This window comes from Furipterus horrens, unplaced genomic scaffold (assembly GCF_987537825.1).
Source record: "Furipterus horrens unplaced genomic scaffold, mFurHor1.1.pri manual_scaffold_6, whole genome shotgun sequence".
Classification (NCBI taxonomy): Eukaryota; Metazoa; Chordata; class Mammalia; order Chiroptera; family Furipteridae; genus Furipterus; species Furipterus horrens.
In genome coordinates this window covers 175,117,985-175,144,937 of record NW_028327176.1, presented here as the reverse complement: position 1 = coordinate 175,144,937, position 26,953 = coordinate 175,117,985, and positions in this window count along the sequence as shown.

The following is a 26,953-nucleotide window of genomic DNA, read 5'->3' as shown; positions in this document are numbered from 1 at the left end:
TGGCATGCTTTAGAGAGCCTGAGAAGAGAATTTAAGATTAAAATATTACTTTCAATGTTTTCTGCAATTGTGAGTGACTGGAATTTCCACCAGTGAGTACAAAGTACTTTCTTCTAATATCTCTGTTATTCTGTATTGTAATAATTTATTACAGTGTTGCCATTTATGAGTGATAACCTTGCATTGCCAGTAAAGGTTAACTGATGTCCGTTCCCTTTGAAATTTTAAAAGGCACTAAATGAGTCATGAGTGTGAGAGAGAAATTCCTCATCCACATAGTTCATTTAGCATCATTCTTCTCTCATAAGACTGAGATCCTGGTCACCTTCAGAGAGAATGTGGTTGCTTTCATTATTGTCCTAAAGCATTTCTATTTTTAAAGTTTGACCCAACATTCATTTGATATTAAACTGGGACACCAGCCCTCTGATTGTCCTGCTTAGCATCCAAATTTCCCTCTCCTGTGAACCACAGGACACTTGTGAATTTAACCAACCACTGCCTAAGCATTAACATTGCACAGAGTAATCAACTACAGGCATAATGATCATTTTTCAAGTATGGTTCAGTTTACTTTTCAGCATGTTGTGTATTTTTTTTAATGTCAAATATAGAAGCATATGCCCCCAAGACTTGGTGATGTCCAGGGAGTAAAGGCTCAGTTTAAGAAGCCAATTGCAGATCTTCAGCCTCAAAAATGGCATTTAGAGCACTGGAGTGATGCATTATTGATCAACTCATATGCCACTTCTATTCTGTTTCTCTGGCTTCTTTCTATGTTCTGGCCAAATCTTAAAACCTAAATATTAGTATGGCAAGATTATCTCTCTAATGCACATGATAAAATGTAATTTATTTTAGGACACATGAACCTAGCAAGTGTATTGAATATATGGTGTTAGCTAAGGCATTGCCTCTAATATTATCTCCTTCAGTTGTGTGTGTGTGTGTGTGTGTGTGTGTGTGTGTGTGTGTATGAGAGAGAGAGAGAGAGAAAGAGAAAGAGAAAGAAAGTGAGCTGGGGAGGGTGGAGAAGAGGGAGTGAGTGAGAGAGAAAGAGATGTGTGTTTTAGTGTACTCATAGTCTGGGATCAAATGGGAAGTTCTTTTAAGGGTGATAACATTAGGAGACTAAAAACAAAACCTTAAAATATCAACATTACTGAGTTTGTACATTTGTTTAGACAGATTTCTCAAATAGGTTGTTGTGTGAATGACCTTTGTTATAGATTTCTACCTTAGTATATTAACATGTTTCACATTTTAGCCCTGACATTTTCATGGTAATATTAAACTTATTATAAAAATTGGAATTGGGTTTTCTAATTGTAAAATAGTTTATTTGTTGTTTTGTTATTGAACTCATCATTTGTGTGTATGCGTGTTTCTGTAGGTATACTTTAAATGTTAATTTAATGTTATTAAATTGGTAAGACATTACTTAATAAAATTATATACATTTTAAGTGTATAAGTTTATAATATGTCATCTCTATATCATATTGTGTATTCAACACACAAAATTATGTATTATTCTATCACTATATGTTTAACTCCCTTTACTCTCTTCTACATCCCCCTACTCTCTTTCCCCGCTGATAACCACCACATTGTTTCCTGTGTCTATGTGTTTTACTTTGCTTTTCTGAATTATCCTTTTGTTTTAGACTCATTAGATATCATCTACATAGGCAAGCTGAAACATGTTTATCAGGCAATGTAAAGATGGTAGATTTATGCACAGTCATGCAATTATATTAAATATAAGTGATCTAACAACCTCAATTAAAAGGCAGATATTTTTAAATTAACTATATGCTGCCCAGAAATAGCTATTAAAAACATGAAGATACAAATGAGCTAAACATTTAAAAAATTGGAAAAGATACCATGCTAACAATAAAACAACAACAAGAAGCCGGAGTAACTATAGGAATATCGGATGAAATAGATTTTAGTACAAACAGTCTTATCAGGGTTCAAGAGTATCATTTTATAATTATTTTAATTCTTCCAGAAGATTAAAAGTCTACAACCTTAAAAGTCCATGTACTTAATAACTGAATTTCAAACACAAGCTGCAAAGTAATGGATTTGAAAAGATAAATAGACAAGTTCATTATTATAATAAATTATTTTAACAACTTCATAATAATTAATGAAATAGGAAGACAGGAAATCAAAAAGTTTATAGAAGATTTGAGCAACAATCTGATCCCACCAGTACTAACTGATTTTTATAGAAGACTAAAACTAACAATCATAGGCCTCACATTCTTTTCAAGTGCATGCAGAACATTAACCAAGATAGATAATATTTGGAGTAATAGGATCAGTCTAATAAAATTAAAAGCAATCAAGTTATGCAAAATGTATCTTTGATAAAAAATTAATAAAATTAAGAAGCAAATAAAACAAAATATAGAAAATCTGTATTTGGAAACTCATTAACAGATTATAAATAATATATGGATCAAAGAAAAAGTAAATATGAAAATTATAGAGTATTTAACCAAATTAAAATGAAAACATGAGATAATAATTTCTTTGCAGTAAATTAAAAATAGATGTTAATAACAAGAAATATGAAGTCCCCTAATGGTTGGAAATTAACATACCTCTAAAAATGCATTGGTTCATAAAAAAATTATAAGAGAAACTAGAAAATATTTGTAATTTTATGATTATGAAAATACAACATAACTAAAGTTATGAGGTGACATTAAAGCAGTGTTCAGAGGAAAATATCAAAATTTTAAAACATATTAGAAAAAAATATTTTCAAATCCAATGAAGTTTGCTTAATTGTAAAAAACTAGAAAACATAAAACAACAAATTAAACCCAAACCCAACTGAAGAAGAAAATTATAAAAATAAAAGCAGAAATCAATGAAGTAGCATACAGGAAAGCAATAGAAAAGAATCAATGACATTAAAAGCCAGCTTCTTTTTCAAAAATTAATGACATTAATAAACATTTAGACTCACTAATCAGGAGAGAGGAATTGCTTATATCTGAAAGATGTGACATTACAGAATTATTACAGACAATTAAGAAACTATAAGGATAATATGGGAATTTTATAAACAAATTTTGCCAGTAAATTACATACCACAGATTATGTAAACAAATTTTATGAAATATATAAACCACCCAACCCTAATAAGTGTTTTTTGAAGAAATGTATAAACTGAATTTTAAATTTCTGTGGAAATGCAAAGGAACTAGATTAGCTGAAACACTTTTGAACAAGAATAAAGTGGGAGTAAGTTATCTAAGGGAAAGATTTATTATAAAAAACGACAGGATTCAAGACAGTGTGGTATAGTCACAATCACCATGATATAGATTAATGGAACACAACACAAAGTCCTTGTTCTACAATCAATGGTAAATTGATTTTTGACAAAGATGTCAAAATAATTCAATGGAGAAAAAAATCTTTTCAAAAAAACTGGTGCTTGAACAACTAGATATGTGTATGAGGGAAGAAAACCTCAATTCGTATTTTTAATGAGTAATATACTCCAGCGAAGTGCTTGTTTATATAATAGATAATAATGCCTACAGTCAATAATAAGAAATAAAACAATCTAAGTGCAAATGTACCAAGTACTTTGTACATCAGAAAGATGTAACTTGATACCTCAAATAGACCCGCTCTACACCCACTAATGTCTAGTGTTGCAGAGGATTTGGAGCATCTGGAATACATACATTGCAGGTGGGAATGCAAACTAGGACATTCTCCTTAAAGTTATCTCATAAAATTAAATGTACATTTACCTCCATATTTTGACAATTTTGAATAACACTGTTATAAGCATTTAAGCACATATGGTTTGACTTATTTAAGTTAGCATGATGTTTTAGGGATTGATTCATGTTGCTGTATTATGACTAAGTAGTATTTGTGGAAACATTAGACAACTTATCAAGAAAAACAATCCATACAGGTATTCCAAATGTATGAATTAAAATTTGGCAATAAAAAGGATATCCAGAATCATGTTCCTGTCTATTTTTAATCTCAGTATTTTATAGCACTAGTAGGCACAGACCAAGTAACAATGTAGAACACCTGAACTACACTATCCACGAACTTGGTCTAGTGATATTTATAGAGTGCTACCCCAAAGGCAGAATCCATATTATTTCTAATTACACATAGAACTAGTCAATAGACTGGATCATGGATAAAGCCTCGATTAGTATCAAAGAATTGAAAACATAAAACAAATGTTCTGTAGTGATAGCGGTATGAAATTATACGTCACTTAAAATGAAGTATTTATAAAATCCATACATATGTGACAATTTAAAAACATGTTTCTAATAAGCAATGACTCAAAAATTATGAGAGAATTCAGAAAATATTTTAAACTTAGTAATAAAGGAAACAAATTATTTGTTGGTTGACATTAAACACTGATTAAAGATATTTTTAGTATTAGTGACTAAATTTTAATGTAAATGACTTATAATATAAAAGAAATATTGAATTACTTAAGTTTTAAAAATAGAAGCTAGGGGGTAGAAAAGGAAATTAAACATAAAGAGAAGTCATCATAAAAGTAGGGGTGAAAATCAGTGACATGAAAGTAGAAAATAATTTTAAAATTAAGTTAAACATTTATTTTACAAAAAGAATTCTGAGTTTCAAGGGACAAAAAAGAATTAATCAGTTAAAAACTATAGTGCAAAACCAGCAAGTGAATGTTGGCCTTTTCTGAGATTATCTGAAAAGAGAGAATAGCCAGGAGACTTCACTGCTTGTTTATATATGAGCTTTACAAACTGCTGAGCCTATCTCAGAACTAACTCCTGCTTCCCCTGTTCCCGTCTCTTTTGTCTGTAACTACGGTAAAGTCTTTCAGAATGGCTTATATCTTTCTCCCCACTACTTGTATAAAAACTCTTGTCTTTTCTACCTAGTTGTGCTGCTGATGGATTAGACTCCATGTCCCAAGACCAGTCTTCTTCTTCTTTGGGTTTTGTTTTGTTTTGTTTTGTTTTGCTAGCGATGGCCTAATAAACTGCTTTTTTAAAAAAAGACTTTTCAACAGTGGTAGTTAACAATATTTATTTAAAACATTGATATTGATGAGATTAATACAATTAATAAGCCCATGATCAGACTGTTTATGATGGCAAAGTAAAAAATGCAAATATCACTGTCAATAGGTTGTATAGACATTAAAATGAAGTTAAAGCAATATTAGAAGCACTAGGCCTATTACTGATATAACCACACTACACTATACACTCAAAGATATTTTGTTAGATGAAGGAAGAATTTGCCCTCTGATTGCATTTCTAAAAATTCTAATAATAAGCAAAGCTAATCTACAGTGATAGTAATCAGAAAGTGGTCACCTCTGAGTGAGGGATTTACTGGCAACTGACTCAAGATAACTTTTTGAGATGATGGGAATGTGCATTATCTTTTTAGTGGATGATATATATGCTTAATTGACCCTGGCTGGTTTGGCTCAGTGGATTGAGAGTCGGCCTGCGAGCTAAGTGTCGCTGGTTCGATCTTCCAGTCAGGGCACATCAGAGAAGGAAAACTCTGACTCCAAAAAACCTCCGCTGCCTTGCGGCATACCTCTTCAGGGGAAAGGCTAAGGGAGTAAACCCCGACAGAAAATCCGGAGCAGGAGTCCCTAAGGCGGTTTGACGTTGTAGTCAACACCGGCAACTCCTGCGGCACACCTGAAGCCAAGCTGTATTGACTCCGTCTTTCCCTTGGACCCTTCAGCTGCGAAGAGAGGGGGGGTCTGCTGCATGGGCAACAGCAGACCCTCCATATCACCCTGCCCAGGCTCTGTAGCTTCAGCTTCACTGGAGAGGACACTCCAGCGTCATTGCAAGATGTCGATTCAACACGGGAGGAGACAGATACCGTGTCACTCCCGAGTCGGACTGCACAGCCATTCTCGGCGGTGCAGATAGACTCTTAAGAAGCTACACCATCGTCTCTCGAGACGGATGGCTGCCGAGAGATATATGCTTAATCAAGTATTAAAACTCACTGGCTGAACCCCAAGGTATTTGCATTTTATTTTATATAAGTTATACCTTAGATAAAAGGAAGGATATTTTCAGTTAATTCCACCTCACTTTCTCTCATTATATACCATATTAGTCTCATTGTCATTAATATTATGTTTTATATTTATTAATATTTTTAATGTGTGTGTATATTTGTTTTGATGTTAAGGCAATGGAAGTAAGAATATTTCTAGTATAAGAGATTCTTGCTATGATGTGAATATTTGTGTCCTCCCAAAATTCATATGTTAAAATCCTAACTCCCTAAGGCGATGGTATTAGAAGGTGGGACCTTTAGGAAGTGCTTAAATCAGGAAGGTGGAATAGTGCCATTATAAAGGAGGCTCCAGAGAGATGACTAGCCCCTTCTGCCATGCGAAGACACGGTGAGATGCTGACAGTCTGCGAAAAGGACCAAAGTATTACCACCCCAAGGCTGTGCTTTTTGGGATATTGAGTTTAAGCTGGTTATTAAGAAACAACACTCAGAAAGAATGTTTGACTCTCCCCACCTCTTTCCTGCCTTAGAGATTCAGATGGAAAGGCTAGTTCCCAGAAGGGAATCTGAACAAATTCACCTAAACAATGGGTAAAAAGGCTCCAAGCCATGGCCTGAGAGATATATCCACCCCCCAACAGCCTTATGTCCCATTGTTTCTGGGTTGACTGGTGAGAATTTGCCTCCTATTTGTATTTGACTCTTCCTCAGTTACCTGTAAATTGCCTTTGTCCTTGGAAATCTCAGACCCCTGTTCCCTTTTTGCCTTTTCTCTTTTGTCCATGATGGCATGTAAACCTCAACAGCCCAATGCGTTTGGGGTCTCATATCTTATGATACCCTTGACATGTACATTTGTAATAAACTTTATGTATTTTCTCCTGTTTATCTGTCTCTTATAATTTGATTATTAGCCCTGAGAAGAATTTAGAAGGTGGGAGGAGAGTCTAATTTTTGTTGAATCCTCACACCTTCACCTTGGAAGATGGCTTTCACCTGCACCTTAGCGTGCTGCAACACTGATCCCAGACTTCAGCCTCCAGACTGTGAGAAATACATTGCTGTTGCGTATAAGCCACCCATGCTGTGATGTTTTGTTATAGCAGACCAAATGGACTAACAAAGGCTCTTTGCTTTCCTCAGCTTGTCTTAACATGGTAGTTATTAGACATGATATAAATTTCTAGGTTAAGATAGATATGTGTTAAAAAAGGAATTTCTGCAAGATATCTAGGTATTAGAACTCATGCCTAGTTGAGATTTTCTTTCCTTATTCCTTAAAATTACCCCAGTACTACAATAATATTAGGTGGTTCTAAAATAAATTAGATTTAATGAATTGCATATGAATGTAGACATCTAAGTCTTTAGTTGGTTCTGGCTTTTTATTCAATAAGTAGAGATGAAAAGGAGAAGAAATATATCTAGACCTGTTTTTAACAGTTTCCAAGGTCCTGATTTTCTATATGAATGATAATGTTCTCACTGAACTGAATAACTATTGTTCTCATTCTCCCCACAGCTGGCAGATGATATAGTAGAGACAGTCCTAATTATCTGATGGTCTATGAAAAAACAAGGAAAAGATCAGTAGTTGGGTGATTTAATCACTGAATAAAATTAGTGTGGGATTCATTAATTTCTTTTTATACACAAACTACCATTAAAAAGCTCTTTAAACTGAGTTCAGCATTATTACTACTATTTAAATTTTTTAAATAATATTATCTCGTAGCATTTTCTGCTCAAAACAAAACTGTTGAACACTTTCTCTGTTGGAAATGTTATTAAGAAGCTGTTTAAATTACTGAGGCATTTAAAAATCAACTTAATTGTGGTATAATGTACCACTTTTAAATATACATTTTGATGAGTTTTGACAAATTTATACACCCATGTAGGGACTACACAATCAAGAATTAGAACATTTCTATTACCCTTGGGCCCATCTAAGTCAATTTCACTCCCCCTCTACCCCAGCCCAGGCAACCACAAATATGCTTTCTGTTTTTATCAATTTTGTCCCTATAGATTATTCTTATATTTTTATTCCGTTATTCCTCTCTCAGCGAGACACTTTTCCAGTGATAAGAAATCAAAGTTATATCTGAGATCCATATAGGCAGACTAAACCATATTTTTCTTTTTATTGAAAATTACTGAATGCTTACTTCTTTTCCCTGTTCATCTAGCAGCTTCATGTGGTTCTAGTATAACATTGTGATTGAAATAATAAATATTTAATTACAAGTTGGTGTGACTACATAGCCCACACGATAGTCATTTGAAATTATATATTGAGTGTATCCCATGATTTAGGCATTCTGCCAGATGCTGATATACAAAATTAGAAAACATATAGTATCTGCTAAAGGACATAAAGCACAGCTGGTGATTATAACTCTGGGCAATGAGTGAGTACAGGGTCTTGTGGGAAGGAATGTAGAACTATGCAGTACAGTCCTGGGGCTCGTAAAAGATATTTTGAAGGAAATAACATCTCAGATGAGACCTGAAGAAAGTACAAGAACTTGCAGATGAAGATGGCAGGAAAATAACTTCAGCCGGAATAAAGAGCTTGAGCAACATCCAAGAGCCAACATTTAGCTGAAGCCGAAAGTTAAGGTTATCAGCAGAGCTCTTGAAACTTCCCTTATGGGATTTGTACTGAGGGCAACAGGAAGCCACAGAAAGCATTTAAGGGGTGATGATATCATCATATTTGATATTTTGGCAAGATTATTCTGGCTTTTATGGGGAAAATTGTTTATAGTTTGCAAGATTTCAAAGATGATATTGTATGAATCTGGTATAGGTTTGGAGAGGAGCAGATATGTTTGAAATATTTAAGAGCTAAAATCAGCAGCAATAGTAGATTAAACATCTGCGTGGAAATAGAGGTGTTTCTGAATTTGATAAACAAGTGAAAGATCAAATTATTTATTGAGATTTAGGAAATGCAATAGTATGTTCACTTTGAGATACTTAAGAAATTCATCTAATGAGTGAAAAAGAACAGCCATATACTCTATACCTATATCTCGTGATTGTTAACAATTGTCATTTCCCTTCTCTTCCTCTCTCTTCACACACACACACACACACACACACACACACACACACACCCCTATAACTGCATATGCAATCACACAAGTGTACAAATGCACACACACACTCATTTAAAACTAAGTTGCAGATAACATGACACATTAGTTTTAAATCTTCAGCATGTATCCTCTAGGAATGTATTTTATTACAGAACCATAAATCACATTATTCAAGAAATGTAGCATTGGTGCTTCACTTATCTAATATGCTGAAGTCTGTATCAAAAATAACCCAGTTGTTCCAAATATGTATTTTTGTACTCATTAAATTGCTATTCTTCACACAACACACACACATATACCCACAATTTTTTATTTAAGTGTAATAAACCAATATGGTAACACTTTTGCCTCTAGGTAATAATACTCTTGTTTTTTCATATTCTTAGAGGGTGAAGGTGATGGTAACAGTGTAATTTGAAGATGATAGAAACAGAGTGAACTAAATTCTAAAAATTCTCATAAATTATTATAAATATTAAGGTCCATACACAACCATGCACCGCACACTGAAATTTTGGTCAATGAAAGACCTCATATAAAGCAGTGGTCCCAGAAAATAATAATGGAGCTGAAAAATTTCTATCACCTAGTGACATTGTAGCTGTCAAAATGTCATAGTGCAATACATTACTCATGTATTTACGGTGTTGATGATGAAAAAAAACTGCTGTGTTGCCAATAACATAAAACTATAGCACAAGCAGTTATGTACAGTACATAATACTTAATAATGATTATAACCAATTGTTACATTTCATGTATTTACTACAATGTATGTTCATAATTATATTAGTGTATACTCTTTCTATATATTTCTCAAAAGTGCTGTAAAATGTGTGCCACCTTATGCCAGCTGCAGCCTCATAAATCTCATGTTTACCAAATCTCTTGATTGCATTATTTTCTCTTGTGCTTGATTTAATCTCACGTTGTTTTGGACATCAAGGCCCCTAAGCTTAAAAAAATTCATTGCTAATGTGGCCAGTAAGAGTTTACCTTGAGTGATTGACCTGGAAATGAAATTAGAAGTGATGAAGGGCTACGAAAGTAGAAAATCAGTCATGGTTATTGCTCGCTGGTAAGGCATGTCTCATTCCACCATAGGAATGATCTTGAAGAACAGAAACAAAGTGAAGGAAGCTGTCCAAGGAACTGCTTCAACCCTGGCTGGTGTGGCTCAGTGGATTGAACACCAGCCTGCGAAGTGAAAGGTCACTGATTTGATTCTCTGCCAAGGTACATCCCTGGGTTGCAGGCTAGGTCCCCAGTTGGGGGTGTATGAGAGGCAACCTATTGATGTTTCTCTTACACATTGATGTTTATCTCCCTGTTTATCCATCCCTTCTCCTCTCTCTGAAAATAAATAAATAATATTTTTTAAAAAAAGAAACTGCTTCACTGAGGGCTATAAATCTAACAAAATTTTGAGACATGGAGTAACCCTCAGCACCATGATGATCATGGTCAAAGCAAAAAGTGTGTTTGTGGTGTTGAAAGAAAAGGCTGGACCTGCTTATGATGTTAAATTTACCTGCCAGCTCTGGGTGGTTGAAACTATTCAAGAATCATTGGTCATAACATATGGGAAAGCCAGTGCTGATGTGAAGGCAGCTGAAGAATTCTTGGAGACTCTAGGTAAGATGATTGTAGATGAAAATTACTTGTCAGAGCAAATACTCAGTAAGCTCTCTATTCTGGAAATGAGTGCCTGAAAGGATGTTCATGCATGATGAGGCCAAGTCAATGTTAGGTTTCAAGGTTTTTGAGGACAGGATAACAATCTTGCTTGGGAGTTATGTTACAGACTCAAATTGAAACCCTTTAAGACCTGGCACAGTGAGAACCCCAAGGCCTGGAAGCATATCATACTGCCAGTATTCTACAGCAGCAATAAGGAGTCATGGATGACCCAGGCCCTCTTCCAAAATGCCCTCTGTAATTACTATGCCAACAAAATAAAGAATTGGTGTTTGGAGAATAACATACTTTTCAAGATTTTATTTATTGTTCATCATGAAGTTGGATACTCTTCTTTATTGGCCATCTATACCCCAATATAAAAGTGCTGTTTCTCCTTCCAAACAACATATCTTTGATTTAAACAATGGTTTACAGAGTTATAACAGCTTCTAAGGCCTACTGCATGAGGAGGACCTTTGCCCAGGCTATTGCTGCAACTGAGGAAGACAATGAAGAAACAATGATGCAATTCTGAAAGCATTAAAACACTTATGACTTCATCAAAAACCTTGCTTGGGCTTGGGTGATGTCACCACAGAGTGTACAAATGGCATCTGGAAAAAGATACTCAAAATGTTTGTGCATAACTTCAAACAGTTTATTCAAGGACGAGGAGGTTGCATAAATCCACGCAATGATTGAGATGGCAAATAACTTTAACCTGAGCGTGGATGAGGATGACATTGAAGAACTCCTAGAGGTGGCTTTTGAGGAACTGAGTAATGGGGAATTGTTGGAACTGAAACAGGGACACAGAGCTGAATAAAATGCAAGAGAAAAGGAAACTGCAGAAAAAGAAAAAGAAACTCCAAGAAAACTTACAGTGAAGGGTTTAGCAGAAGCTTTAAGATCTCTACAAGCTCCTTTAAAGGTTTGAAAACATGGACTCCAATGCTGAAAAGTTTTCATTAATAGAGAGAAATGTACATGGTGTATTATCTATTTATAAGCAAATATATGATGGAAAATTGAACCAAAGCAAGAAAATCACTAGGGACATATTTCTGAAAACAGTGACCCCTCCTTGTGCCTCAAGCTAGTCCTTTAGGAGGTATTCCAGAAGGAGGCACTATTATCATAGGTGATGGCAGCTCCATACACCTTATTGCTACTGAAGGCCATCCAGCGGGACAAAACGTAGAGGTGGAAGACAGTGGTATTGATGATCCTGACTCTGTGTAGGCCTAGATTAATGTGTGTGTTTGTGGCTTAGTTTTTTAACCAAATTAAAGTATAAAAAGTCATAAAACGTTTTGTTTTTTTTTTGAAAATGGAAAAAAAGTTTATAGAATAAGGATACTAACAAAGAACATATTTGAACAGCTGTGCAATGTTTTTGTGTTTTAAGCTGAGTGTTAGTTTAAATTTAGAAAACATTTTTATAAATTTACTCTAGCTTACAGGTAGAGTATTTATATAGTCTACAGTAGGGTACACTGATGTTGGGTCTTCACATTTACTCACCACTCACTCACTGACTCAGGCAGATGAACTGTCAGTTTTGCAAGCTTCATTCATGGTTAAGTGCCCTGTACCGGTGGACCATTTCTTATCTTTTATACTATATTTTCTGTAACTTAGTTATATTTAGATATGTTTAGGTATGCAAATACTCATCATTGAGTTACAGTAACATGCTGTACAGGTTTGTAGACTAGGAGCAATGGGCTATATACCACACAGCCTGGGTGTGTAGTAGTCTATACAAACGAGGTTGGTGCAAGTATACTCTATGATGTTTGCATAATGATGAAATTGACTAGGGATGGACTTCTCAGAATGTACTCCTTTTGCTAAGTGAAATGTGACTATATAGTTTCACAACTTTTCTTCTTTGATAATTTTTCCATGTATTAGTATTCTGTCTTCATATCTGCCATTTGGGATGGCTACAGCTCATTTCATGACTTTCTGCCTCCAGCACTATTCTTTCAGCTTTAGGAAGAATTATGATTCATAAACTAGAGTTTTTCAGTGTTATTTTTGTTTTCATTTTGTTTAAGCAATTGAATATGTGTAGTATTTCATGTGGTTACCACGCACATGCACACACATTAGGATTTAGGAGTTGGAAGGGACATTTCTGAATTGAAACACAAATTTTGGAAAAAACACATTTAATTTTGTATGAGAATTACAATTTTAAATGACATAATGCTTATGAGTTTGTTTACCAATTGCTTATTATGTATGGATGAACATTAGCAGTAAATTATGAAACTGAACTTTCAATAAACTTACCCAGATTGAAAGTTGCCTCCAGGGTAGGTTGAAATATGGTTATTCCTAAGGACTTTGAGTTTTCTAAATTAAATTTACAGAACCACAAACTGGAAAGGATTCTAGTGTTGAAAAGGAGATTGGTTCCTAGACCAGCACTTAATACCACGGGTTGCTCATGTTTTGTGGATTTATTTGTTAGGAAATTGGGGTAGAAAATTTCTAAAGCCTCTTCCTATGATAATGTCATTGTAGAGGTTTATAAAAGCTTAAAGACAAGATCCCTTTTTTGCTGCTATGTCTTAATTTGTTACTTCCTTACATGTCTAACAAAGTCAGGTGAATATTGAGAGTTAGGACATTACAAAGCTGGACAGGACTTGGTTGTGCTCAAGTCCATTCCCTATGCCAACGCTGAACATGTTTTAATATTCCATTTTGCTTGAAATATATAGAAATATTGGGTACAACAGAATCACCACTTTACAAACAAAGTTGAGCTCAAGAGAGAACAAGAGAACAAGGACACCCGGGGTGCTGGATTGAAGCATGAACTCAAAGTGAGAATGGAAAACTCATGATTTAACTAGAAAATAGCCTTGATAATGGAATGAAATTAGAATTACCATACCAGAGACTATGTTTAAAATAAATATTCATGCAGTCTTATCCCTTCAGAACTGAACTGAAAGCCCTATGTTTAGGAACATTCCTAATTAAAATTACTAAATAAACTCCACTCAAAACACACTTAAGGAATTAAGAAAAGGATAGTCTTTCTATGACTCCTAGAGGAGAATTTTAGCGACTAAGCATGTGGGGGTAGTGTAGGGATCCAAAATAAGATAATTAATCTCTAAACTAAAGCCACATCAAGATGTGTGATTCAAATATCCAACTTTGTATTTTACCATCTAAGATATACAGTAATCCATAACTCTTAAATTAATGTTAAAATAAAAAGTTCCGTCTCTTATTTTGTGTGTTGCTTTTAGTTTTATATCCCACAAGAGTGAAATTACATGATTCTTGTCCGTTTCCATCTGACTTATTTCACTTAGCATAATAATTTCAAGATCTGTACATGTTGTCAAAAATGGCAATGTTTCATCCTTTTATATGGTGAGTAGTATTTCGTTGTATGTACAACTTATCTTTTTTCCCCAGCTGTGAAGGAAAAAGGGGCTTTGTAGCAAACTTGAGAAGCCCGGGGTCCTGCTTGGCAGATCTCTCAATCTCAGTGACTGCACAGAAAAATCTGCTCATAAGTTGTTAACTAGACAGGTCATGGTGGGTAGTCATGACTCAGGCCTATAGCTTCCTTAGTAAAGGTTAATCTTTGCCTTAAGTAAGCCCTGCCTATTGTTCTTGTGCATCTAGGTAGGTTAACATAACTTTTAAATACTAGAGGAGTCCTTTCTAGACCCCTCTGAGGCTTAGCCACACTCGAGCACAGCACTGAAATGCCTCCCTGTTGTTGCCTGTATTCCATTTCTACTTACTGTAAATGTTAAATGTTACTTACTTTCAGTGTAAGCACCAGTGTAAAAGAAATAAGTATCTCTCTGTTTTGCTTTTATTTAATCCCAGAAATTTCCCTTCTTTGCTTTCTCCTGCCTCCTTAATCTACCACAATGGATTTCATGAAATCTGCTTTATGTTTTGTCCTTTGATTCCAAATATATGAAATGAATGCATAAATGTCATTCTTTTTGGCACATCTCAGTCTGTTGAGATCTTGTTTCCAGGCATGTCCTCAGTGTGGCTCAAATAAGCATTAGGAAATTCTCACAAAATTTTTCTTTAGATTTGGACATTTTTAATGTTGTCATAATCATTCATCATAGGACACTTAGTTCATTTTCATGTCTCAGCTATTGTAAATAATGCTATAGTGAACATACAGACAACAGAATGGTGGTCACCAGAGGGGAAAGGAGTTGGGTAGAAAAAGGGGTCAATCACACGGTGACATAGGGGACTAGACTTCAGGCACTGAGCATACAATCTAGTTTTCAGATGTCATATTATAAAATTATACACCTGAAATTTACATAATGTTATTAACTAATATTAACCGAATCACTTTTTAAAACATAAATATAAATAACAGTTTTAGTGTAAGCTCTGAACCCCAGTAGAAGTAAACTGAAATCACTCTGTAAAAGCGTGTCCACAATATTGGTCATATAATGACTCAGAGAGGGAGACAAGCAAACCCAGACTAAGTTTTGGCTGAAGAAGAGCTCACATTCAAAACTTTGTGATCAGAAGAATTACCAATTCATGTTAAATGTTTAATAATAATCTTAGGAAAGTATTTAAAATAGACAAAGAGAAGGAAAATATGTAAGAGCAGTTAATGACCGAAAGATCTCTGATAGGAATCAAGAAGATAAGATAGAAGGGACAAATAATATTCACAAAAATAAAAGGTACACGTTTTTCAGAATTAAAGACAACAGAAATATTTAGTTTAAGAAGCATAACTCATATTTATTAAGATTAGTGAACATGATTTAATCCCTATAAATATCAGAATGAGTACCAAAAAGTAAGAAATGCATTTCAAAATTGGTTAAAGAAAAAAGGAAAATTACAAAGGCACTTAACAGAGACTTACTAGAAAAATATATAGGACAGAGGACATGTCAAATACTAAAGGAAAAGTAGTTATCAACCTAGACTATGTTGCTTATTATTGGTCAAAATGAGGATATAATGAAGATAAATTAATGTGTAGAAAAAAAATCACCACTTAGAGATCTATACTGAGGACTAGTTTTAGATATTTTATTAAAAACAAAACAACATAGAAAAAAAGGAATGTATGATGCAATAGTAAACAAATATCTTGATAAATCTAAATAACAGTATGGGGTTTATAAACATTAGAGTTAAAATATTATATTGCAACAATATAGAAAATGGATATAATTCAAGTAAAAAATTTTAAGGTCTTTCAATTTTCTGGAGGTGAAACAGCAAAAGCTGTAAGTAGGTAAAACTTGTTCAGATACATTCTCTGATTTTCAGATACAATAACAAATAAGCCATATTAAAATTCTTTAAAAGTATACATACTTAATCTATTACTATATTTTGTTAAAAAGAAAATATATATACTACTTTTAATCTATCAGTTGGAGGAATAATAATCTTTAAAAAAATGTTGGTTGGTGGGGTAAAGAAACAAAAACCTTTGAAATTCCAAGGGAAAATCTAAAAAGAGAAAAAATAAACTAAGAGGTAAGTAAGGTAAATAGAAAACAAAGAACAGTATGGTGGATATTATAACATATTAGCAATCAATATATTTATATACATTAAAGGTACACATTAAAAAATATTTTAAGATTAGATTGGAGAGAGTGACCTAGACCTAAAACACATCATAGATAAGCTGAAAACTAAAACTGGTAATAGATAATCTGAGGTAATAGCAATAGCAACCCAAAGAGCAGTAACTACCAAAAAAAGCTGTCATAATATTATTAATAGCAGATAAACTGGTGGTGACTTTTATTAAGATTAATAGTTGCTGCTAAAATGAAATAATAATATGGAAAACATAACAGTTCTTGATCTTTGTGTACTTAATAAAAGAGACTAAAATATTTTAAATAAAAGTTTACCAAATAAAGGGAAATATTAAACAAAATCAGAAACTCTTTGGTAGACTATTACACAACTCAAGATTTCATAGAATAGGTTGCAAACATTAGTGAGTTTGTAAAAGTTTTGGTATTACAGAAAATAATTTGTTCTAATTAGATGGAGCCAGAAACATATATTGAAATGACATATTCTTTTCAGGCACACAAGGATAATTTAAAAAAATTAATTACTTATTATAATTGACACCTTTAAAATGCCAAATAATTTATCTTAAATTGCAAAAAATTAGCACAACTCTACACATATTTAGAACTAAAACAACTACACTTAAATTCATGGATATTAAAAAATAAGTGAACTCAACTTATTAGTATCTATATATCTGGATTTTTAAATATTTTTTATTCTTGTTTATTCTATTACAGTTGTCTCAATTTTCCCTCCTTTGCCCTCCTCCACCCAGCCCACCACTGGCTTCCACAATCAATCCCCACATCATTGTTCATGTCCATGAGTCATTCATACATGGTCTTTGACTAGTCCCTTCCCCTTCTTTCCACCATTATCTCCCTCCGTTCTCCCCTCTAGCCACTGTCAGTCTGTTCCATGTTTCCATACCTGTGGTTCTATTTTGATTGTTAGTTTATTTTGTTCATTAAATTCCTCTTATAAGTGAGATCATACAGTATTTGTCTTTCACTGACTGCCTTGTTTTACTTAGCATAATACTCTCCAGTTCCATCCATGCAGTCTTGAAAGGTACCAGTCTGCATTCCCACTAACTGTGCACTAGGGTTCCCTTTTCTCCACATCCTCGCCAGCACCTGTTCTTTGTTAATTTATTAATGATGGCCATTCTGATAGAAATGAGGTGGTTTCTCATTGTGGTTTTAATTTGAATATCTCATATGTCTATGGGCCCTCTGTATGTCCTACTTATCCGTCGTCGGCAGCCGTCCGTCTCGAGAGACGATGGTGTAGCTTCTTTTTTTTTTTTTTTTTTCAGATTTAATGTGTTTTATTGATTAAAATATTACATTTGTGCCCCTTTCCCTTCCCTCTGCTCCCCTCCACCCGGTGGCCCCCTCCCTCCAGTTGTCCCCCCCTTTTAGATTATGTCCATTAGTTGTGCTTACAGTTCCTCCCAACCTCTCTCCGTTTATTCCATTCCCTCCTACCATGATCCCCAATTCCTATATCATCTCCCTCCCTCTCCCCACTCCCCCTCCCTGTTGGCCTCCCCCCACTATGTTTCCCTTACACACAGTTCCTTTTCCACTCTCGTTGCCTGTTTCGTTTGCCTTTGTTTCATCTCCCTAGCTTCTGTTTTTTAAACCAGTCCCTTTAACTTCTCATATAACAGTGGTTTGGATCTAATGAACTCTTTCAGTTTTATTTTGTCCTGGAAACACTTTCTCTGTCCTTCTATTCTGAATGACAATTTCGCTGGATAGAGTATTTGTGGTTGTAGGTTTTGGATTTTCATTACTTTGAATATTTCTTGCCAGTCCCTTCTTGTCTGTAGGGTTTCCCTTGAGAAGTCAGCTGATAGTCTAATTGGGACCCCTTTGTACATAATTCTTTTCTTCTCTCTTGCTGCTTTTAAGATTCTCTCTTTATCTTTAATTTTTGACATTTTGATTATAATGTGTCTTGGAGTGGTTCTCCCTGGGTCCCGTCTCTTGGGAACTCTCCTTGCTTCCTGGATCTGCAAGTCTATTCCCTTCCCCAAGTCTGGGAAGTTCTCCTTTATTATATTTTCACTCAATTTTTCAAGTTCTAGTTCATCTTCCTCATTCTCTGGCAAACCAATGATTCTTATGTTGGGCCTTTTATAGCTGTCCCAGAGGTTTCTGATCCTCTCATTGTTGCTTGCCATTTCCTCTCGCTGCATTGGTTGACTGCTTGTTCCTTCTCCATATTCCAGTTTGTTGAAATGGACTCTGGATTCCTCACCATCTGTCTCGTATGTGGTTTTGTTCCTTTCGTTATGAAAGTTTTTCGCTTCTTTCATATCTTTTTCCTGCTCTTTTGTGAATTCTGTAAGCCACCTGATAACAATGGCCCAGAACTGAGCCTCTGACAGGTTTCTTATCTGTTCATCTGTCAGGTTCTCTATCTGCTGCCTGGTGAGTTGTGTTACCGGGATCTCTATAGTTGCCTGCCTCATTTTGACAGATGCGTTTTGTTTTCCTGGGCCGGCTGTCAGGGGCAGGGGGCAGTGCCTGCGTACGCGTCACAAATCAGCGACCGCCGGCGCCTACCTGTCCGCGACCTATTTCGCCGCCCTGTGGTGCTTTCTGTGGGGGCGGGGGTCCAAGATGGATTCACACAGTTATTCAGCTAGGAGACCGGGATCCGTCCTCCCGCCCCCCTGGGCCTCACTGTTCAAGGCGATGCTGCGGCTGCTCCCCAGCGCCCGGAGTCGCGCAAGCCAGGGGCTTGATTGGAGTCGCGCACGCCAGGGGCTTGATTGCCTCCAGGATTTTTCGCTGCCCCGCCCCGCCGCTCCGCAAACAGCTTTGCCTTCTTTAACTCTTACCTGCCCAAATGGCACCGCTGGTTTATAACTTCATATGTTGGGCTTCCGTGTAGCTTTATTTTCTGGAATTTCTAGTTATCCTTTGTTTTAAAGTAGTTGTATTCCACTATAGTTGTAGAGGGAGACCTAGCGTGTCCGTCTAAGCCTCCATCTTGGCCGGAAGTCTGGTGTAGCTTCTTAAGAGTCTATCTGCGAGATCCAAGATGGCGGAGGAGTAAATGGAAGCTACACTAACCTCCTCCCAGGACCAGTCTGGGTTTACAACTTAATTTTGGAGAAATCATCTGGAACAACCAACGAACACTAGCTGGAAAGAAGTCTTATAACCACGGAGAGACAGAAAAGGCCGCTACATCACAACGTGACCGGTAGGGAGTGCGGAGACGCGGAAGGGCTGGCTGGGCTCACATGGGTGGCAGCTGAAGGGACTGAGAAACAGCTCAGCAGCCGGGGATTCCCCCTGAGAAGGGCAGGGTCTAAACCCCCAGCTGGGCTTCCCAGCCTACAGCAACAGAGTGGAAAGTAAAACAGTATCAGCTGTGAAAAGCGAAAAGCCACAGGGTTTCTTGCTAGCCGGAGAGAAACAGCAGGAGAAAAAGAGCTCTTAAGTGGATCACATACGAAAATATTTTGGCCACCACTTACCCTGGGCTCGAGCGGAGGGAGGGCAGAGAGGACTGGAGACACTTGGGGAGGGTTTGGCGCGGTGGCTTTGAGGGAAGAACTGGAGGAGCGGCCGACTGGGTCCCAGTGCTGACTCATCCCCAGTGCTGCGGGTAGACCATTCCCCTCCAAGTGGCGTCAGCCTGAGGGGAAGCAAAAGCCCTGCCGACGGGAATTAAGCTGCCACACCCACAGTCCTTAAGCCTGACAGCTAATCACAGATTGAGCAGATTAACAATCAAAGAAGACAGACAACAGCAGTAGATCCCTGGAAGTCTCCAACAGGCTGCCTAGGGCCAGACTGGTACATGATCTGACGCCACCAGAGGCAGATCCAGGAAGTGCAGATCATTCTAGGAAGCACCAACAAACAATAGGAGTCAAAAAAATGGGGAGACAGAGAAACAACCTCCCATCAAAAGGAAAGGTAGAATCCCCAGAAAGAGTGCTAAATGAAATAGAGGGGAGCGAACTATCAGATATGGAATTCAAAACATGGATTATGGAGAAGCTGAATGAGCTCAGCGGAAACTTCAAAGAACTCCAGAAAAACTACAAGGAACTCACAGAAAATTACGTGAGCATGAAAAAGGACATAGAAGCTATCAATAAGAGCCAGGAGGAAATGAAGAATACGATCTCTGAATTGAAGAACACAGTAGAAGGAATTAAAAACAGGCTAGAGGAAGCAGAAGATCGGATCAGCGAGCTGGAGGACAACCTACACAAAAACTCCCAGACAATGCAACAAAATGAAAAAAGACTGAACAAGACTGAAGAGGTTCTAAGACAGCTGCAGGACAACATGAAACGTAATAATATCCATATCATAGGAATTCCAGAAGGAGAAGAAGAAGAGCAAGGGATAGAAAACCTCTTTGAAAAACTAATGACAGAAAACTTCCCTAACATGACGAGAGAAAGAGTCACGCAAGTCCAGGAAGCACAGAGGGTCCCAATGAAGATGAACCCCAACAGGCCCACCTCAAGACACATCATAATTAAAATGGCAACATTCAAAGACAAAGAGAGGATCCTAAAAGCAGCAAGAGAAAAACAACTAATAACATACAAGGGTACTCCAATAAGGCTATCATCAGATTTCTCAGCAGAAACACTACAAGCCAGAAGGGAATGGCAAAAAATATTCCAAGCAATGAAAAACAAAGGTCTACAACCTAGAATACTATACCCAGCAAAACTCTCATTCAAAATGGAGGGTGAAATAAGGAGCTTCCAAGACAAAAGAAGGCTAAAAGAATACATCTCCACCAAACCAGCAATGCAAGAGATGCTAAAGGGTCTGCTCTAAGAAGATAAAGAAACAGAGAGAGACAGAGAAGAACACAAGTACAAAGGGGAAAAATGACAGTGAATAAGTACTTATCGGTAATAACCTTAAATGTAAATGCATTAAATGCTCCAATTAAAAGACATAGGGTAGCTGAATGGATTAGAAAGAATGACCCACATATATGCTGTCTACAAGAGACCCACCTTAGAACAAAAGATCTACACAGACTGAAAGTAAAGGGATGGAAAAAAGTATTTCAAGCAAATGGGCATGGGAATGACTGGGAATGACTTTCAAAGGTAATAAAAGCCCGCGAAATAAAAGGCCTGCTGCCATGGTTGGTTGTGCGGTCCACAGCAATCTCTCCAGGGAAAGAATGAAGGTTGTTTTCCTGAAAGATGGCTAGAAGGGACCTTAAGGCACAATGGAAAACCAGAAAGACTTGGAAAGGACAGGTGTGTACAGGCAAGGATGAATGCCAGGTATGTGGCCCAGCTTCTGTGCCCTGAAGAGCAGACTGAGGGCCACCCTAAATGTTCCTTGGGTAAGTTCCAGCAAAACAGAACTAAAGATCATAAGTGATCATTTGCTGCTCTTGTTATGTTTATGCAAACGAACAGGATAAATTAAAAATGGACTTAATGTAGCCCCTTTAAAGACAAGGAGAGTAATCTTAGGGAGAAAAATCATTATTCAAGGAAAATCACAATGATCAGTGGCAGACTGTAAAGTAGGGCAGCTAACCGTCTTAAAAGTTTCTTCTCACTTAAAAAATGGTTTCACTTGAAAATTAAACCATATCTGTGATATCACCAAAGAGATTCAAGTTGCAGGCAAGTAGAATGTCAAGTGCCTTGCAACTGGATGTCTTCCCAATAAGACAGTCTTACAGATTTAGAGACTTGTTTGTTGGCTATGTTACATAAATTAACATGTGTTTTCTGTTTTCAAAGGGCATAAGCCTATGACCGCATTACCTCAGTGATTGTCTGTACGCAAAAGGCTCACTTAATCCTCTCTGCAGCGCTGCCTCCTGAGACTCAACGGTTTGGCTGAACTAAATGGCTGGGTTGATGAAGAATAGGGTGGTCTGTGGGCTTCACTTTAAAACTGAATTCTCTTTTCTATCCTAATGGCTTGGACAGAAAGGGCCCAGAGGTCTGAGAAGGGGGAAACATAAACTATTTCCCTCAGCCCAAACTAAATATAATGGGCAAAAGGGTTTTGGACAGGCGAGATGTGCCTAGCACACCTTCCTCCAAAGAAGCCCCCCCCTTTTTTTTTTCTCCTAATGTGGAACATTGAAAAATTAATCCCTGCCTTTTGTCACCTAGTAGTTATGGATTGAATGATGCTTTTTAACCCTTTTTGCCAAATCTGTTCCCCCCAGAACACAACAAGGATGCCAACCTGCTAAACCAAGCACGCCGTTGTCCGGAGACAGCCAACTGACCTGGAGTCTGCACAATCCTTCCCCATGTGGGAAGGCCACCCTCCCCTCCACACCCCCACTATTATTAGGGATTTCTGGACCCAAGGGTAGGTAGGACGACGACCATGTCCAGCTTGAAGCAGCTAGAGGAGCTTGAGACCTTCACCCATTGTCCTTTACAAGATTACAAAGGGTCTTAATATCTGAGAGGGAGGGATAGTTATTTTTTACGAACCATGGGTACGGACTTGGGGGGGGATGCTGGGGGAGGGAGATACTGGGTGGAGGGGAGTAAAGGGGAAAAAATTGGAACTACTGTAACAACATAATCAATAAAATATACTTTAAAAAAAAAAAAAAAAGAGTCTATCTGCACCGCCAAGAATGGCTGTGCAGTCCGACTCGGGAGTGACACGGTATCTGTCTCCTCCCGTGTTAAATCGACATCTTGCGATGACGCTGGAATGTCCTCTCCAGTGAAGCTGAAGCTACAGAGCCTGGGCAGGGTGATATGGAGGGTCTGCTGTTGCCCATGCAGCAGACCCCCCCCTCTCTTCGCAGCTGAAGGGTCCAAGGGAAAGACGGAGTCAATACAGCTTGACTTCAGGTGCGCCGCAGGAGTTGCCGGTGTTGACTACAACGTCAAACCACCTTAGGGACTCCGGCTCCGGATTTTCTGTCGGGGTTTACTCCCTTAGCCTTTCCCCTGAAGAGGTATGCCGCAAGGCAGCGGAGGTTTTTTGGAGTCAGAGTTTTCCTTCTCTGATGTGCCCTGACTGGAAGATCGAACCAGCGACACTTAGCTCACAGGCCGACGCTCAATCCACTGAGCCAAACCAGCCAGGGGCATGTCCTACTTATAGAAATGTCTATTTAGGTCCTTTTGCCAATTTTTTAATTGGATTGTTTGTCTTCCTGGTGTTGAGTCATATGTGTGCTTTACATATTTTGGAGATTAAACTCTTGTTCCATGTATCATTGGCAAATATGTTCTCCCTTATGGTTGATTCCCTTTTCATTTTAGTGATGTTTCCTTTAGCTTTTTAATTTGATGTCCCATTTGTTTATTTTTCCCTTTATTTCCCTTGCCCTAGGACAGCAGCCCCCAAACTTTTTGGCACCAGGGACATTTTTCATGGCAGACAATATTTCTATGGACTGGAGGTGGGGTGGGGAGACAGGAGGTGGAACTCGGGCTGTAATGTGAGCAGTGACCACAGACCAGGTGGCGGGCGGTTGGGGACCCCTGCTCTTGAAAATTTTACTGCCAGTGTTTTCCTCTCAGACTTCTATGGTATCATGACTTATATTTAAGACTTTTATCCATTTTGAGTTCATTCTGGTATATGGTGTAAGTAGGTGGGCTAGTTTCATTATTTTGCATTTAGAAGTCCAGTTTTCCCCACACCCTTTATTGAAGAGACTATTTTTACTCCATTGTATGCTCATGCCCCCTTTATCAAATATTAATTGACCATAGAGACATGGGTTTATTTCTGAGCTCTCTCTTCTGTTCTGTTGATCTATGTGTCTGTTCTTATGCAAGTTCCAGACTGGTTTGATTACAGTGGCCTTGTAGTATAGTTTGATATCAGGTATTGTGACCTCTCCAACTTTATTCTTCTTTCTCAAGATTGCTGAGGCTAATCAGGGTCTTTTGGGTTCCATATAAATTTTTGGATTATTTGTTCTAGATTGGTGGAATATACCATTGGTATTTTAATAAATATTGCATTAAATCTATAGATTGCTTTGGGTAATATGGATATTTTAATGATGTTAATTCTTCCAATCCATGAACATGGCATATACTTCCATTTCTTTGTATCTTCCTCAAATCCTTTCTTCAGTGTTCTATAGTTTTCTGAGTATAGATCTTTTACATCCTTGGTTAAAATTTTTCCTAGGTACTTTATTTTTCTTGTTATAGTAAGTGGTATTTTTTTCCTAGTTTCTCTTTATGATGGTTCATTGATGGTGTACAAAAATTCCATTGATTTCTGAATATTGACTTTGTGCCCTGCTACTTTGCCAAATTCACTTATTAGCTCGAGTAGTTGGTTTTTTTTTTTTTTTTTTTTTTGTGGAGACTATAGGGTTTTCTATGTACACTATCATGGCATCTGCAAATAATGGCAGTTTTACTTACTCTTTTCCAATATGGATGCTTTTTATTTCTTTTTCTCGTCTAATCACTGTGGCTAGAACATCCACTACTACGTTGAATAAAAGTGGTGAGAGCGGACACCCTTGTCTTGTTCCTGATCTTAAGGGAAACTCTTAGTTTTTTCCCATTGAGTATGATGTTGGCAGTTGGTTTCTCTTATATGGCCTTTATTATGTTGAGGTATGATCCCTGTATTCCCAGTTTGCTGAGTGTTTTTCATATAAATGGGTGCTGGATTTTATCAAAGGATTTTTTGACATCTGTCGATATGATCCTGTGGTTTTTGTCCTTCATTTCATTTATGTTGTGTATTACATATATTGATTTGTGAATATAACAAATTGTTTGATAAATTATCCATGTATAAAATAGTGTCACTTATGCATATTTAAAAGTTGCAAATTGAAATTTATTATGTAGTAAGTGGATAGTGCAATAGAAAATGGCAATAATAAAAATATAAAGATATATGCCAATTTCAGAATAGTGCTTTCCTCTTTATAAGAAAGCACTGGGCAATGTTTATAATATTTCTTTTAAAATTAAAAAGTCAAACAGGTTGGTCAAGATGTTAATATTTGCTCAATCTACAGATGTATATGGGTGTGGGTTACATTTTTTGATTATGGAATATTTTATATTATAAATGTTATTAAATAAGTGAATTCAAGAGTCCTCATATAAATTATAAAGAATTGTAATCAAAATCATCATTGACATTTTATGGTTAAAGTCACTAGACAGTGCAGAATAGTTAATTTCATGTAAGTTCACATAACAAGCAAATAACCATTAAGTATCACAGCCAGAGTTCAGATCCAATATTATGGATTTAAAAAATCAAGATATTTTCAATACACCTAATATCCATTTATCCTGTTACCAGTCTTCTTTTAAAATAAAGAATATTTAGTATTAGTGATATTGCAGTACTATCTAATAATCAGCATAGCTTTTAAATGACTTGTTATATATCAGCTACTTTATTGCTTTTTCTCCTTTAATTCCTTCATTTAATCTTCATAACAATCCTATAAAACAGGCACTATTATAATCTCCACTTTCTAAATGAGGAAATTTATTACCTGATCTCTTGCACATTAGGATCTTTTAATAGAAATTAATTTTTTATTTATCTCAGTTTCTTTCTATGCCATGGGCCATTGCTATGTTAGCCCATCATCATTCATTATTAAAGAGATAAAACTGAACTGATTCAGCAAGACATAACTGTGAATTTCACATTTAACTTTATTGGAGTCTTAAGAAATATAAAACTTTAAGAGAAAATGTTTTTTAATTTGAAAGTATAATGGTCTCTTTTTCAATAATAAAGAAAAATTTTGAAAATAATTTCATAGAAAGGTTATTTTGGAAGCATTAGATGAATATTTATATGAAAAAATACTTTCAAATTTTTAAACTTTTATTGACATATTAGAGTTAGTTTTCTTGTATGGTTTATAAATTTTGTAAATTAAATGATGTAAGTACTTCTATTAAATAAAAGTTCACCTTAAAACTGAATATAATTGTGCAAGATTTTCTTTCCTTCTTTTTCTCTATGTCTGTATTTCCATACTGATGTATGATAGATTAGTTAGATAGATCTTTCCATTAGAGTGAAATAGAGGTTATTAAATGTACAATAAAGAATGAAGTTAGAAGAATCAACATTTGGGACCACCATATTAATGAAACATAGCCCAAATAAACATAATGCAACGACACCAAAAATGATGTGTCAGAGTTTCATGAGGAACAATAATTTACGAGGTTTCAAAGGTTCCTAACATAAAATACTTATTGATAACAAATGGAATAATAATAATTTATAGTGCATAAACCCAGTAATTAAGATATTAATCAAGTTATATTATGCTATCAATAATTGTATATTACTGTGTAGAAATTACACATCAATAAAACTGATTTAAAAAATGGTGTTCCACTATACATTCTGTAAAATGGCTAAAGGATAAGAATGGGATTTTGGTGACAGTAAGATTGGTTACATGTCAAAATTCATCTAACCACAGTTAAAATAAGATCATTTTATTTTATGTAAATTATAACTTGATAAAGGTGATTATAAAAATTGCACCTAAGCTTAT